This window comes from Dermochelys coriacea, chromosome 4 (assembly GCF_009764565.3).
Source record: "Dermochelys coriacea isolate rDerCor1 chromosome 4, rDerCor1.pri.v4, whole genome shotgun sequence".
Lineage (NCBI taxonomy): Eukaryota > Metazoa > Chordata > Testudines > Dermochelyidae > Dermochelys > Dermochelys coriacea.
The window spans coordinates 76,846,776-76,862,511 of record NC_050071.1 but is presented as its reverse complement, the minus strand read 5'-3'; the positions used below and the strand labels follow the sequence as shown (position 1 = coordinate 76,862,511).

At 40.0% G+C, this 15,736-nt stretch overlaps 1 protein-coding gene and 1 long non-coding RNA gene across 5 annotated transcripts in view; both read left to right on the top strand.

Moving 5' to 3' along the window:
- VEGFC (vascular endothelial growth factor C) overlaps positions 1-15,736 on the top strand; it is a 137,199-nt gene that overhangs the window by 48,327 nt on the left and 73,136 nt on the right. The gene's annotated exons all lie outside the window — the stretch shown is intronic.
- LOC122459940 lies at positions 3-7,812 on the top strand. The gene is made up of 3 exons (XR_006280928.1): positions 3-1,462; positions 2,799-2,801; positions 4,194-7,812. It is a non-coding gene; the product is annotated as an uncharacterized LOC122459940 (long non-coding RNA).

Sequence of the window (15,736 nt, the reverse complement as noted above, 5' to 3'; positions counted from 1 at the left end):
ATCTCATTGTTAGAAATTTTGTCCTAATATTCTGATAGTCTTATTGTAATGTTCAGTGTGATATGTATGACCTAGTATTTGAATATTGAAAGAGGGATTCATGATAACTCAATAATGGAATGATTTGTATGCTAAAACACACATTAAAAAAATAGAGCCAGCCTGGACCCCAAGCCTGCTACCATGGATGTGCTTAACTTTAAGCACATGAATCTAATGCTTAAAGTTAGGCATGTGCATAAGCATTGGCAGGATTGTTCTGGATTGTATTATACCATGTGAAGAAGCAGCAGCTATGTATGAGGCTACGTCCAAACAGGGATAAAAACCCCAAGCTTATGGGGGCTCAGGGTCTGCGGCTGAGAAATTGCTTTGTAGGTGTTCTGGCTTGGGCTGGAGCCTGAGCTTTGGGACATTGTGAGGGTGGAGGGTCCAAGAGCTTGGAATCCAGCCCGATCCTGAATGTGTGTGCAGTGATTTTTAGCCCCGCAGCTTGAGCCCAGGGCAGCCGTGGCCACAGATCTTTTATCCCTGTGTAAACAAACCCTGAGAGGCCACATAACTTTCCTTTGCTATTTCCTTTGCTAGACATGCACAGAGAGGATATTACAGCATCAGTGATTCACAGAAGGGTATTCAACATATTTTTTCAAACAATATTATTGTGCGGTCTTGTCACTTAGTAGCTAATACTATTAACTACTGAAATGTAATAGATCAACCTGAATAAGTATCTTCCACTTCCTCTCCAAGAGTACCTCTGATCCCTGAGGGTGATGGAGTCCCTTGTTCCTTTCTCCTCCCTGATCCCCTTTAGGACCAATGAGACCTGTGCTCAGAGCGACCAGTGTTCCAGTTAGTGACCGGGTGTACAAAGGACTAACAACCCGATTATCATTTGGATATTACCAAACTGCTACAGCAACCACATAAAAATAAAGTTTATTCCTTGGGCAAGAGAGGGATAAAATAAAAGTATAGGGGAACAGGCAGAGGTCTCAGGGATGTTAACTAAACAAGGCCCCAACCAATCTTGCAACAACTGATAGCCCACAACAAAATCAATATAATAAGAAACTCTCACCTCTCCTCAGAGTCCCTGTCACAATCTCAAGAGTTAACTGCAACTTCCCCTCACCTCCTTCCCCCACGTCTTCCTTGAGGGCACCCCCTTAAGGGTTCCATTCTTAGCTGTCACCTCTCCAGGCAGAGACCTGTATCTCTCTCCCGTTCCAGACCAGGGGTTTAGGTTTACTGTCCCGCTGCACCTAACTCTCCTCAGCAGGTGTGACCGGGATCCACTACCTGTGGTTAACCTCTGTCCAGGGGCTCTAATAGTGTACACCAGTTAGCAACCAGCCTTCAAAAAGTAAGCTACATTTATTCTTAGGGTAAAAGCATTACAGAGAAGACCTATAAAAACAATAAAATAACCTACATGCATGCTGGAAGCTTACCAGAGGTCACCCCAACTCCAATCTAGGGTTCTGGTAGGTATCAGACTTTCAAACCTTGCAATTGGGTTTGTCCCATTGGTACAAATCCATGTCAATTTTCAGATTAGAAACCGGAACCCAAACTGGATAGTTCAGCCATTTCTTTATATGGCTTGAGCCTTTGATCTTCAGTTTCTATGGACAGGTAATAATAACCAGTTAAGGTCCCTTTCCTCGGGGTTGATTTTTATTTTTTTGCATAACGAGAGTTGTGGAATTTGCATTTACTATTTACCCACTCCCCAGGGATTCCGCCACTTAACACTTATTGTCCCAAAAATTCACGTTTGTCTGGCACATCTCAGTATAGTCTTTTGAATTCCTCACACTTCCCAGGACTCACATCTGTCACTGTCCTCACACAGAGCTAATCAGAGTGGAACTGGAGGTCAGGATGTAGGACAGGCAGCTTGGTCTAGAGATGACAGCTCTCGCATCCAGCTGGATGGTGTCCACAGCAGAATCAAGCCCTGGCTTGCAGTGGAGGGGGCCTAGGTTTCTACTAGTTTTCAGCCCCCATGTGTGCCAGTTTTTTGGAGCTTGGACTGTCTGTAGAGGAGCAGGGGGCTCTGGATCAGTGTCAGGCCCCCTCTTGACTGGGAAAAAATTGCTGCTCCTCCTGTTCTGCCATAGAGAGTGTCAAAACAGCTGCTCCTCCCAAAGCTGCAGAGATCAACCCAGTAGTATAGTCGAGGGTAAAAGTGAGTAAATGGAGTTTTCCCAATTCTCATTTGGGGAATATGGAATTTAGTTTAGCTTAGTTTACCCACTTTTTTTTTTAACCAACTGGAGCAATATGCAAGCCTCATTCCCAGCAGGCTCTCTCCCTCTGGTCTCGTGGTCTCTTAGACTCCGCTCGGGAGGGATGAGGAGAGACAGCTCAGTGAAGGCTTTGTGGGGCCTTCTGTTTATCACCTTGACATACCAAGACTGTAAATCCAAGTCTAAGTCCTGGTTCAGCCCCCACTAGGGTGACCAGATGTCCTGCTTTTATAGGGACAGTCCCGATATTTGGGGCTTTGTTTTATATTGGTGCCTATTACCCCCAACCCCCTGTCCCGATTTTTTACAGTTGCTAGTCACCGTAGTCCCCACAGACTAGATGCGTCCCCCTCCAGCACTGCTGAGGCAGAGTCTCTGCCTCTGTGCTGCTCTCTGTGGGAACTACACCCTGGAAGCGCCCAGATTGTCAGAGGCTACATCCATATTTACAAAGACACCTAAACAGTGAACTGTTAATTCCTCTGTCACCTGCCTGCTTGCAAACACTGCCTATGAATTCTAATGCATGAAGCTGCAAAGCTTGTCTTGGTAAAAGCAGGTCTCATGCTGTCTCTCCATTGTGACTTTTTTCAGAGTAGCAGCCGTGTTAGTCTGTATTCGCAAAAAGAAAAGGAGTACTTGTGGCACCTTAGAGACTAACAAATTTATTAGAGCATAAGCTTTCGTGAGCTACAGCTCACTTCATCGGATTGGATGCATTTCATGCATCCGATGAAGTGAGCTGTAGCTCACGAAAGCTTATGCTCTAATAAATTTGTTAGTCTCTAAGGTGCCACAAGTACTCCTTTTCTTTCATTGTGACTTTGTGTCTCACACTGAAATTAAACAAAATAACAGTAGATTTTAAAGTATTGTAATAGTAATTGAAATGCTACCACATATTAAAACGTTTACCAATTTAGTTTATCAAAGCACAAGTGACTAAACATTTTGTAGGCTGGAAAACCAAGTCTTTACAGTTAATTATCAGCTTGGGTCCACCTGTGCTCTGAAGCAGCAGTAGTAGTTTGAAACTGATCCTGTGACCAGGAAAGTGCTTCTGGGCCAGATCGCAGGCATGAATGTGTTGACTGTTACTTCCCTAATCCTGATGATGGTAAGATGTGGAAACAAAGGTTGAAAGGGAAGAGAGAAATTTGTAGGGAAAAGAGAGACATTTGGTTGAGAGACAGAGAAGTGCTACCAGCAACTGGACAAATTTTGGGAAGAACTCCAAAATAAAGCCGTCACTCTAAAATGATAGCTTATCTAAATTCATAAGGATACCAGAGGGGGAGAATCTTTTGACTGACACCAAAAATTAAAGCCATAAAGGCAGCCCTGGTTAGAGCTAATAGGAATGTTTTTATAAAAATGAGGTTCAGTGAAATATGCTGTTTTGTCAAAGCTGAAATGTATCACAGAAACATACAGGTTTCCACAAAACTTTCTTCAGGGAGGTTTTTGGGTTAGAAGGATGGACGGACACACACATACACTTTTCCATAAAAACTCTGAAAGGTATTGATTTTGTTCCAATGTGTAATACAAACAAAATTCAAAGCCTCAAAATTTGTCATGAAATGGAGTTATGCACTTGGCTCTAGCCTTACTGTTTCTACTGGTAAGACAGTCACACATTTCAAGCTGTCATCCCAGAGACAAGGCTGTGGGACTGATACTTTTTAGTATGATTTTGCTGTAGTTCTGGTGTGCATGGATACATACAAGAAAGGATGAACGTGGAAAGGAAAAATCCTTGTCTCCGGGCCTCAACAGGGGAATGAAGAAAGTGGAGTCCCTGAGAGAGAGAGAGAGAGAGAGAGAGAGAGAGTATGAGAAAGAAAAAGTGATCTTGGAATTGAGAACCAGGATGGGGGAAAGCAGGAAAAAACATGGGGGTGGGGGGGGAAGAGATGAAAGGGAATATTCAAGAATGGAGAAAACATGGAATAGGGACTGCTTGTGAGAGAGGAGGAACATGTGCACTCGGGGAAAACAAGGAGAGAGACATAGAAGAGAGACTCTGCTCACATGCTGTGTCCCTACTTAAAAACCTCTGTATGTGCTGTGCAAAACCAGTGTTGTTTTTCAGATTGTTTAGAAGTGATGATTTCATTGTATCTGATGGCGTTCATCCACCTTCCAGGATATTGTAAGGTATCCTTGGCAAGGAGGATCCTTGCCACATAAAGAGCTCCCTCTCTTTACCTTTGTCTGTTATTGAAATACAGCAGATTGCACTAAATGGCATATGTGGTACAGCTGTACCACATATAAGACTATATCACAATTATGGTCCCCTGCAAAGTCTTTATCCCTCCCACCCCTGTAGAGGTTACTCAGTTTGACCTCTCTAACATATTTCAATGTGTTCAGGAGATTTTTGTTTCCAAAACATTTGAGGCAAAGTTTTCAATTCTGGGTCCTTAATGCGGTATTACTAACTTCAAGTGATAAAAAATTAGGAGCCATGCCTAAAAAAAATGAGATTGGCTTAAAAATAATAAATGTTAGATTCTTTGTATTTGCTTTCTGGTTTTTGCTTCTTCAGGGTTCCCATTTTCAAGCTTTTGATTGCAACCACAAGGTCTAGAAATATATTCAAGATGAGATTCTCATGTAATCACTTGACCTCAGGATCCAGGACTTAAATAAAAACATCAAATATCTCAAGACTCAAAATAAAACTGTGGTAGGGACTTAAGCTCTTATTTCCATTCCTTTTTTCTTCTTCTTCTTTTCTTCTTTGTATGGCTGATGTAGAGCAACAACTATAATTTTACATGGAAATGGTTAAGCCAGATAATTATATCAGGAGTCGCAGAGTGCATCACTGTGATGCCTCCTTCATATTTGTGAATTGGGCATTGAATTGTTATATATTCCATGGTCTGCTCCGGGTTATCACAGTCGCACACTGGAGAGTCTAATTTTCCATTTGTGCAGCAAGTATCCATATATGCTAACTACAAGATATTAAGAGGTGCTAAGAACTTGCCACTCCCAGTGATTCCTGCACCTTTGAAAAACAGGTTGTTGTTGTTGTTGTTTAGGTGTCTCACAACAGACACCCGGGTTTCAAAATTTTGACAATAAAGAATTATAGAAAGAACTGGAAGTTATGGTTCAGAGACTGTTGTAATGGAAATTATATTTCCCAGTGCCTCAACCCTCCCCGCATATTACAGTTGACCCTTACTTCAAAATCAAAAAGTGGGCTAGTTTGCGATGAACACAGGATGAGTCATACTTATGATTCAACAGTGTCCCTGACAGTAAACCCATAACTATAGCAGATTACAGAATGTGCAATGCTAAATATGTGTACTTTTCAAAGGAGCAATTTTTCACCCTCAGCTTTTGTATATCTTTAGTGACCTGGTGTGGTGGTGAAATGTAGTCCTAGTTTAATGTTGCTCTTAAAAAACTACTATTATAAATTCAATTGTGTAGATTATTCTCCAGTCTAATAAATATTGTGTCAGTGCTGCACTGACACAATATCCATGTTGCAACTCAGAGCTCTATAGGACACCTAAAGCGTGTGCCTCAGTGGTATGGCCTCCCTCACTTGTTTTCAAATGAGATGATGGATGAACCTCATGGTCTTGCATCTATCCCAAATTCTCCTATCACATCTTGTCTAAAAAGGTGGTGAGAGACATCCATTTCTTTTGTAGAGTGTGTGCATTTGAAAGATCTATTGTACTTTCAATTGATTCAGTTCTTGTGAAAAAAATATTAAAATTAAAGTAAATGTAAGGCAATATTGTGGTTTAAGTCAATTAAATGAGGGTGCAGTAAACTGCTCTCTCAGTGTTTCATGACATGCTTTGCTTGTATCTAAGGAGATCTCATCTTACTTGAAAATCTAGTCTGAAAAACAGGCTGAGTTTAAGTCCAGATGGAAATAGAATAATTTTAAACGTCAAGGGCAGATCCTCAGCAGGTATAAAATGCCATAGTCCAGTTGAGTAATAACAATTTACACCATGGTTCTGTAGGACAGAGCTAACTTCCATAATACTTGTTTAGCAAATGTAAGACCCTAGTCAAGAATGCTCTTCTGGGCTTAAGATGTGTATCTGTTCTAGTCAAATGTATTTTATTTCTCAAAAAAATGACTAGCTTTCAAATTTAAATCAATAAAGATGTAACTTTAAAACAGTATAGTTCTAGCTGCATAACTCCCAATGATTTAAGTGGACTCTGTGAACCTGTGAATGGGGACTTTATGAACCAAAATGCACCCTCTTTTAAAACGTTCCATACTATCTCACTGGAGGCTGCCTTATATATGTGTTGGTCATTTCAGAGTATATCATATTTCTTATCAAAGCTTTAATATTGGTGTCATTCACCAATCAACTGAAGAAGGACCTGAATTCTTTAAAATAAGAGATTTAAATCCTTTGGCTGTAGCACACATGGATGCATTTTGGAATTTACTTTTTCTTCTCATTAGAAAAATGTAGGAATATGCTCAGGATAATAGTGTGTTAACAAGATTGCACAGCTCTGAAATGCCATAAAACCTGTTACATAAGAGTGATAAAACATTATTCGCATAGGCACATTTTCAGACTTCAGTTAACTTAAAAATCAAGATGGTATGTCAGCTTCAGTATCTTCAATCAATTGATGACATCTTTAAAAGAAACAAATATATTTCTTATAGTGTATCAATTCAAGGTTTACTTATTTCAGCTGCTTTTAATTCTTTTCTTATTCTTCTTGACAAATCTTGTCGAAATGCCAGGGAAAATACCATCACATTGTCAAATTAACCTTTTTCCGTCATTATGTAAATTTTTGCTAAATAATAAAAAAATTAAAGCTTTGATCAACAAAAAAGATTATTTTTGCCCATCAAACAAAGTCCTCTATCCCCTAACAAAGCCTGGAGTAGATTAATTCTTGCTAGGACAAAATTAGTTAGCACAGACTGAGGGCCATATTAATAAGGAACCATTATTCTTGTTGATTATTTACAAGGGTAGCGTTGTGGGAATACTCATATGAATAAGTGCTCACCAGCAGTAGGTTGCACAGTTGACCTTAAGGATATTCTTTTCCTAGTCTACTGTTGTTTAAAATATGCCAATAATGTTGGTTGTGGCTGCATATTTAATTTTGAGTTTCATTTTGTAGTTAAAAGGCAAAGCAGGGATTCAGACTCTTTGTTATGTTTTTAAAATGTAGTATCCTCTAAATGGTAACACTGTTTGAGTACAGAATGAATTTTCTCTGGATTTACAAGTAAATCAATTAATTAGTTTGTCTTAAAATTTATTTTAAAATGACTGTCTTGGATGAGTCATTTCTTTTCTCGAAATGATTTTATTAATGGATAACCGCAGATTCATCAAAATTCCCATATAGTTAAAATCCTTTGAAATTTTGCACATAAGGCTATATTTGTAGAAATTAGGTAGTAATTAAGTTACTGATTGTTGCATCTATTTTATGATTATATATACTACAATAAAGGGTCAGGTCAGTGGCTCAGATAGTTCTTAAGTGGGGCCATTGTGATATCAGAGATCATGTTTAGCCAATCATCACCATCCTTATACAGGATTCAGAGTAGCAGCCGTGTTAGTCTGTATTCACAAAAAGAAAAGGAGTACTTGTGGCACCTTAGAGACTAACAAATTTACCGATGAAGTGAGCTGTAGCTCACAAAAGCTTATGCTCAAATAAATTTGTTAGTCTCTAAGGTGCCACAAGTACTCCTTTTCTTTCATCCTTATACAGTTCATGTGTAGGTAATAGTTGGTTTTAATCCATCAGTGGTACGAGGGAGACTGGAGACGTGTCTCATTGGTAGATTTCCTAGTAAATATTTACTAAAGAAAATAAAAAGCCCACTGTGGGCTATTGTCAAAGTCCATTCACCTGCTGTTTAAATTGCCATATGATTAGGACTTCTGATTTTTTGTTTTCACTGATAAACTCTGATAAAACACCCCCATAGGGAAAAACAGTGAAATTAGTGTTTATCCGGAAAACACCTGAAAAACCGGAAGATGGTTACTTGTAGCTAACGCCTTGTCTCCATGCAGAATAATGTGGATTTAGGGGTGAGGGGAAGAGGATTTCTGAAATTCACTATTATGTTGCACATTAAGTGGTCTGCATAGACCCTGCTTGGTGTGCACTAAAGGTTCTCTAGTATGCCTAATGTAGTGCTGTTTGAGAAAGCCCTGAAAATGACCAAGTGTTGGACAACTACATACAATTCAAAAATTGCTTAAAAAATAAACTGAGAAAAATGAAATCAATAAACCCTCAAAAGAGAAATTCTGCATATGATGCAAATAAAGGATAAAATCTTTTTCTGTCATGATTTCTTTTTTGTAATCAGGATGCCTCTTTTGAGCTCTGTGGTTTAAATTTATTGAGCAGTGCTATCTCATGTAGATTGATATCAGCATGTCTGATCACTATTTGAATACTATCTTAATGCCTGAAGCATGGATATGGAAACATTTTTCACAGCCATATTTTCACACTGCCAAAACAAACAAACCAGCAGAGTACTTAATAGAGTGCACAGACATTCTAGCATACTGAGATACATGTACTCCACAGAGAGAAAGATAGGAATAGTATACTTTTATCTATTGATAGATTATGGTCAACTGAATATGATATTTCTCTGCTGCTTTTTATAATATATAACATGCAAAATCACATTTGAAGAGATCTTGTTCATAAAAGCATTTTACAGTTTTAGGATCTCAAAAGATAAAAATCCTAATCAGTATTCAGCTGTAAATCTTTTCTCTTGATAAATGACTGAGTCATTCACAAAACTCTTTCCGTATGAACTGATGTAATATTTAAGGCCAGCACCCTGCAAGTGTGTTCTTTAGCAGGGGAACACTTGTACAGTTGCACTCTGTATGAGATCGGGTGTGCGTGAATGGATCATGTTACAGAAACAGGGTAAGTCATGATATGGTGCACTAACTTTGAAATGATGATTTAAAGCAATTTATAGTTAGAGAGCAGTTTTACTGATCTACGTTTTTAATATAACTTTTTAAAAATACTACATTGTACAGATAAAGTATGCTTGTCTAACTTAGATAATTTTCTATAAAATCAAGCTAATTTTGTGGTGGTAAAAAATATATTTTTAAACAATCACATTTTCACTTTTGAAAATCAGTTTTCAAGCTTCTATGGTCTGTAATTACATTGCTTTTCATTATTTTCATTTACATTCATACCATAGTGTTTTAATATTCTATCTAAGATATTAATAACATTCCGTAAGTGTGGATATTAGAGAGCTGATAGAGGATGAGAGGCACATGGGAGCTGAGAAAGTCTGAGAGTTGATGATGATCAGCTTTTTCACCAGGCCAATTTTCATTACATTTCTGGTATTTTGCTTTTAAATCCTTGCAATAGCAAAAGGCTAACTTTCTTACTGTAAATTATTTCACCTGTTAACACTCTCTTCCATATCACCCAGCAGAAAAAATAATTAAGGCCCATTCAGGATTGCCCTGGAGCTATGGATACTGGAAGCCCTGGAATCCCCAACTTCGATGTAGTTTCAATGGTCCTGTAGTCATGGCCCCTGGGGGAGTCTGCCTGGCAGAGCTGTCCCAGAGTGGCAGACCCTGGAAGCCCTCGCTCCCCAGCAGCCCATCAAGTGAGCTAGCAGGAAACCAGGCAGGTTTCTGACTGAACCTCGCCTGTTTTTTTTTTGCTGGAACTTCATCAAAACCTGTATGTTTTCGAGAACATCTCTGTTTCAACAAATCGGCACTTTCCAATGAAAACTTGTTTCATCACAAACTTCTTGACCAGCTTTACTGAAAATGGATCATAGAGGCACAAGGGGCCAGGCTCATTGAAAGAAATTTTGGGCCCTGGTATATCATGGTCACTGGGGCCCTACCCTTTCTCATTTCGCTTTATTTGGGATATTTTGGTGTCCCTCCACCCGAGCTCAGGGCCCTGGTACAGTTGTCCCTGCTTTCCTTCCCCACGCATCAGCCCAGATTCATAAAGGGACTTTGGTGCTCAGAAAATCACTGCAATTCACAAAGTCTTTGAAGCTGTTCCACTTTGGAAAAATAATTAGAGTCATTGGGTCAGAGAGAGAGAGTGAGTGAGTGAGCAAGTATAAGAGTGACTGTAGCCTGTTGACTAGAGCAGGGGTTCTCAATCTTTTTCTTGCTGAGGCCTCCCTCAACATGCTATAAAAACTCCAGGGCCCAGTGGGGGCAGTGGGGGGGACTCAGGGCTCCTGGCTAGGGGGATAACCCTTGGGTTTTACTTTTATTTTGGTGGGGGCAAGAGCTGGCAGGGCTCAAGCCACTTCCGCACAACGGATCCAGAGAGGGAGTGCCACCTCCACCCCCTGACTCACTCAGGTGGCCACCCAGCCTGTCTGGGCTGTGGGGGGATGCAACCAAAAAATATAACTCAAAGGGGGGACTCGGTTCAAAAAGTTTGAAAACCGCTCAGGGTGCAGGGAGGGGTAGCTGGGGCTGTGTGCAGTGAGGGGTGTAGCTCAGGGTGCAGGGAGGGGAGTAGCTGAGGGCGCAGGCAGCGGGTAGCTAGGGGCTGTGTACTGGTGGGGGGAGCTCCCAGTGCAACTCCCAGCTTCAGCAGTGGGGGGAGGGTGGCACTCGGGCTCCTGGCTTCAGTACCTCCGCTGCTCCTGGCTTGGCGGGGGCAGGTTTGCCAGTTTCAGACCCCTGCCATTCCTGGCTTCGGAGGATGCCACCTTCAGCCCTGCGCTGCTCCCAGCTTCAGAGGGGGGTGAGGAGGGATGCTGCCTTCAGCCTTGCGCTGCTCCTGGCTTCGAAGGGCAGGAGGGGAGGGGACATTGTCTTCAGCCCCGCACCGCTCCCGGCTTCAGCGCTGGGGCTCGTGGCACTGGGTTTCAGCTGTCGGGTGCAGCAGCCCCACTGAACGGGCTCACAGACCCCCAGGACGCTGCGGATCCCCAGTTGAGAACCACTGGGCTAGAGCACTCACCCAGGATTCAGTCCACCTGCTCTAGTTACTCTAATTATTTATCCAAGGTGGAACAGCTTCAACAGGAGAGATGGAGAGAGACCCACTATAGACTATCCTATAGCCCAATGGTTAGAGCACTCGCCTGACAGGTGGCAGATCCCTATTCAAATCCTTTCTCCTTATCAGTAACAAGGGGGACTTGATCTCGAGATCTCCTGCATCCCAGGTGAATACACTAGCCACTTGGCTAAAAGTTATAAGAGAGATTTCCCCTAGCCCCTCCTGTTTTGTGTGGAGTTAGATGCGCTTGGAGCACACCTACCAGATTGGGCCTTACAGGTGAGTTAGGTGGAGGAATGCCTATCTTTCTCCGAATCATGACTCAGACTGGGACTTAGACGTCTGGACATCTAGAGGGAGGCAGCAGTGTTCATGCCCATAGGCCGAAACATAAGCTTAGGGAACTTCTACTGTGAAAATGTAAGTGCTAGGTGAATTTAGGAGTTTACAGAGTTTGACAGCAGGGGTTTTGTGAATATCCGTGGTAACTAAATCTGGAATGTAGGCACCAAAAGTGGTAGACGGGTAGGTCCCTTTGTGAATCTAGCACAAGGTACCAGACAAAATGGACCTGAGTGATGATCGAAGAATTTTACAGGTATCACAGCTCATATGGTAGGCCACGTCATCCAGGAATCTCCAGGCTGCTTTGATCTGGAGCTGAAATTTTCACGAGATAAATTAAAGAAAAATTGCATGGAAACCAAAAGTACATATTAATTATTACAGTTAATTTTAAAGAAAAAAGTGCCAAAAGTGAAATCTCTGCAAACTGCATGGAAAGTTTTTAAAGACCCCATAATAGAGGTTGAACTTAAATGTGTACCCCAAATTAAAAAACATAGTAAGAGAAACAAAGAAGTGCCTCCGTGGCTAAACAACAAAGTAAAAGAAACAAAAAGGAAGAAGATAAATCCCAATGAAGAAAATAGAAAGGAGCATAAACTCTGGCAAATGAAATGTAAAAATATAATTAGGAAGGCCAAAAAAGAATTTGAAGAACAGCTAGCCAAAGACTCAAAAAGTAAAAGCACAAACAATTTTAAGTACATCAGAAGCAGGAAGCCTGCTAAACAACCAGTGGGGGCCACTGGATGATAAGTTTTGAAAGGAGCACTCAAGGACGATAAGGCCATTGTGGAGAAACTAAACAAACTCTTTGCATCGGTCTTCACGGCTGAGGATATGAGGGAGATTCCCAAACCTGAGACGTTCTTTTTAGGTGAGAAATCTGAGGAACTGTCCAGATTGAGGTGTCATTAGTGGAGGTTTTGGAACAAATTGATAAACTAAACAGTAATAAGTCACCAGGACCAGATGGTGAAATTCAAATGTGAAATTGCAGAACTACTAACTGTAGTTTGTAACCTATCATTTAAATCAACTTCTGTACCAAATGACTGGAGGATAGCTAATGTGATGCCTATTTTTAAAAAGGGCTCCAGAGGTGATCCCAGCAATTACAGGCTGGTAAGCCTGACTTCAGTACCAGGCAAACTGGTTGAAACTATAGTAAAGAACAAAATTGTCAGACACATAGATGAAGATAATTTGTTAGGAAAAGCGTCAACATAGTTTTTGTAAAGAGAAATCGTTCCTCACCAATCTACTAAAATTCTTTGAGAGGCTCAACAATCATGTGGAGAGGGGGGATCCAGTGGATATAGTGTACTTAGATTTTCAGAAAGCCTTTGAAAAGGTTCCTCAACCAAGGGTCTTAAGCAAAGTTAGCTGTCATGGGATAAGAGGGAAAGTCCTCTCATGGATTGATAGCTGGTTAAAAGATAGTTTATTCCCATCCTTTATTTCCTATCAGTTTTCAGAATGGAGAGAGGTAAATAGTGGTGTCCCCCAGGGATCTGTATTGGGCCCAATCCTACTCAACATATTCATAAATGATCTGGAAAACAGTGAGGTGGCAAAATTTGCAGATGATACAAAACTACTCAAGATAGTTAAGTCATAGGCTGACTGCGAAGAGCTGCAAAAGGATCTCCCAAAACTAGGTGACTGGGCAACAAAATGGCAGATTAAATTAAATATTGATAAATGCAAAGTAATGCACATTGGAAAACATAATCCCCACTATACATATAAAATGATGGGCTCTAAATTAGCTGTTAAGAAAGAAAGAGATCGTGAAAAGAAAGAGATCATGGAGTCATTATGGATAGTTCTCTGAAAACATCCACTGAATGTGCAGCGGCAGTCAAAAAAACAAACAGAATGTTGGGCATTTTAAGAAAGGGACAGATGATAAGGCAGAAAATATCATATTGCCAATATATAAATCCGTGTTATGCCCGTATCTTGAATACTGCGTGCAGATGTGGTCACCTCATCTCAAAAAAGATATATTGGAATTGGAAAAGGTTCAGAAAAGGGCAACAAAAATGATAGGGGTATGGAACGGCTTTCATATGAGAAGAGATTAATAAGACTGGGACTTTTCATCTTGGAAAAGAGACGACTAAGGGGAGATACGATAGAGGGCTATAAAATCATGACTGGTGTGGAGAACGTAAATAAGGAAGTGTTATTTACTCTTTGTCATAACACAAGAACTAGAGGTCACCAAATGAAATTAAGAGGCAGCAGGTTTAAAACAAACAGAAGGAAGTATTTCTTCACACAACACAGTCAATCTATGGAACTCTTTGCCAGAGGATGTTGTGAAAGCCAAGACTCTAATAGAGTTCAAAAAAGAACTAATTCATGATAAATTCATGGAAGTTAGGTCCGTGAATGGCTACTAGCCAGGATGGTCAGGGATGGTTTCCCTGGCCTCTGTTTACCAGAAGGTGGGAATGAGCGAAAGGGAATGGATCACTTGATAATTACCTGTTCTGTTCATTCCCTCTGGGGCATCTGGCATTGGCCACTGCTGGAAGACAGGATACTGGGTAGATGGACCTTTGGTCTGACTCAGTATGGCTGCTCTTATGTTCTTAAAAATTAAATTGTTAAAAGCAAAAATAAAATGGCTTACATTAAAAAAAGAAAGTTACTAGTTAAATAATATGCTATCATTTTTAACAGTCCTATAATGTAGATTAGGGAACAGGAAAAGAAAGTCCCATATGAATGTATGGCAGAGAGAGACTTTAAAAGTTGTTCTAAGACTCTTTTTGAGATTGAAGTAATTAGAAAGCTTAACATTATGTTTGGGGCTAATAATAAAACATCCAGATAGTCAACTTAGGGACTTCCACATCCTACATATAATGGTGTATAAAGGCAACATTTAAAAAAATTATCATAAGTCAAATACAAAAAAATTCTATTTTAGTCAGTGGAAGTTTTGAGTGGAAAAGGAATGCAGAGTTGGGCCATTAGGACCAAATTTCAGCCTGGCTTTAACTGAGCCTTTGATTGTCCCTGTAAATAAATCCATCCACAAAACCTGTTGGCACATTTGTTTAAGATACAATCATTGTCACTGAGACAGTGAAATAACTAATTGTGCCTGCAAATTGTGTAGTTAAATATCTAAATAATTCAAATGTCAAATGCAAATAATTGCAGTCACATATATTGAGGCATTTTAAAATCTGACTCTTATTGACTAATATCAAATTCTATATTCTTTGCTCAGTTCTTACTCAGGCAAAAGTCCCACTGAAATAAACAGGAGTTTAGTGGAAATTAATGGATGTTTTGCATACAGAGAAAGAACAGTAAGATTTGGTCCTAACAGCTTGATTTTCCAAAAATGGCAGTCAATGATGGATCTTATTGTAGAGGACTGGTATGTAGGCTTGTGTGATCTCACCAGTCTTGAAAAATATTTCAGGTAAGTGAACACAAAAAAGTAATAGCATATGGTATGAATTTCTAGAGCTATGTGAATGACTGCTTTCATAACTCTATTTTCTGAAGCAATTTTAGAATCAAAGCTACAATATTTGATGCGTATAAAAACTGGTCAAGGTTCATCTGTTTATATTGCTTATTTGTCTCTCCTCCCCAATCCTATTCACATCTATTAAAATAATAAAGTTGAAAACAAGTGATACATTTTACTTTAAAATAAAATCTAATTTACTTTACCAGAAAAGTGAAAGTCTTTTATTATGTCATCTATTCCAATGGGAGCAGCATTCACTATATTAAAATTGACATTATCAGACTGGACATTCTGCTAGGAAGTGTGAGTGAAATTACAGGTCTCAGTAACAGAAATACTAGAGTCAACCACATTAATCGAGATTGGGTTTTATGGCCCAGTCCTGCAAATTGTTACTGCCACATGTAGCCTCATTTATTTCAAAGGGACTCTTCACGGGAGTAAATAGACACCATGAGTAATTGTTTGCAGGACTGTAGTCCTACAAAGGTTTATGAATGTGCTTAATTTTATGCACAAATAATTCCACTAAAACATAAAGACAAAACAATGCCTCTACCACTCTTTTTGTGCATGTGTA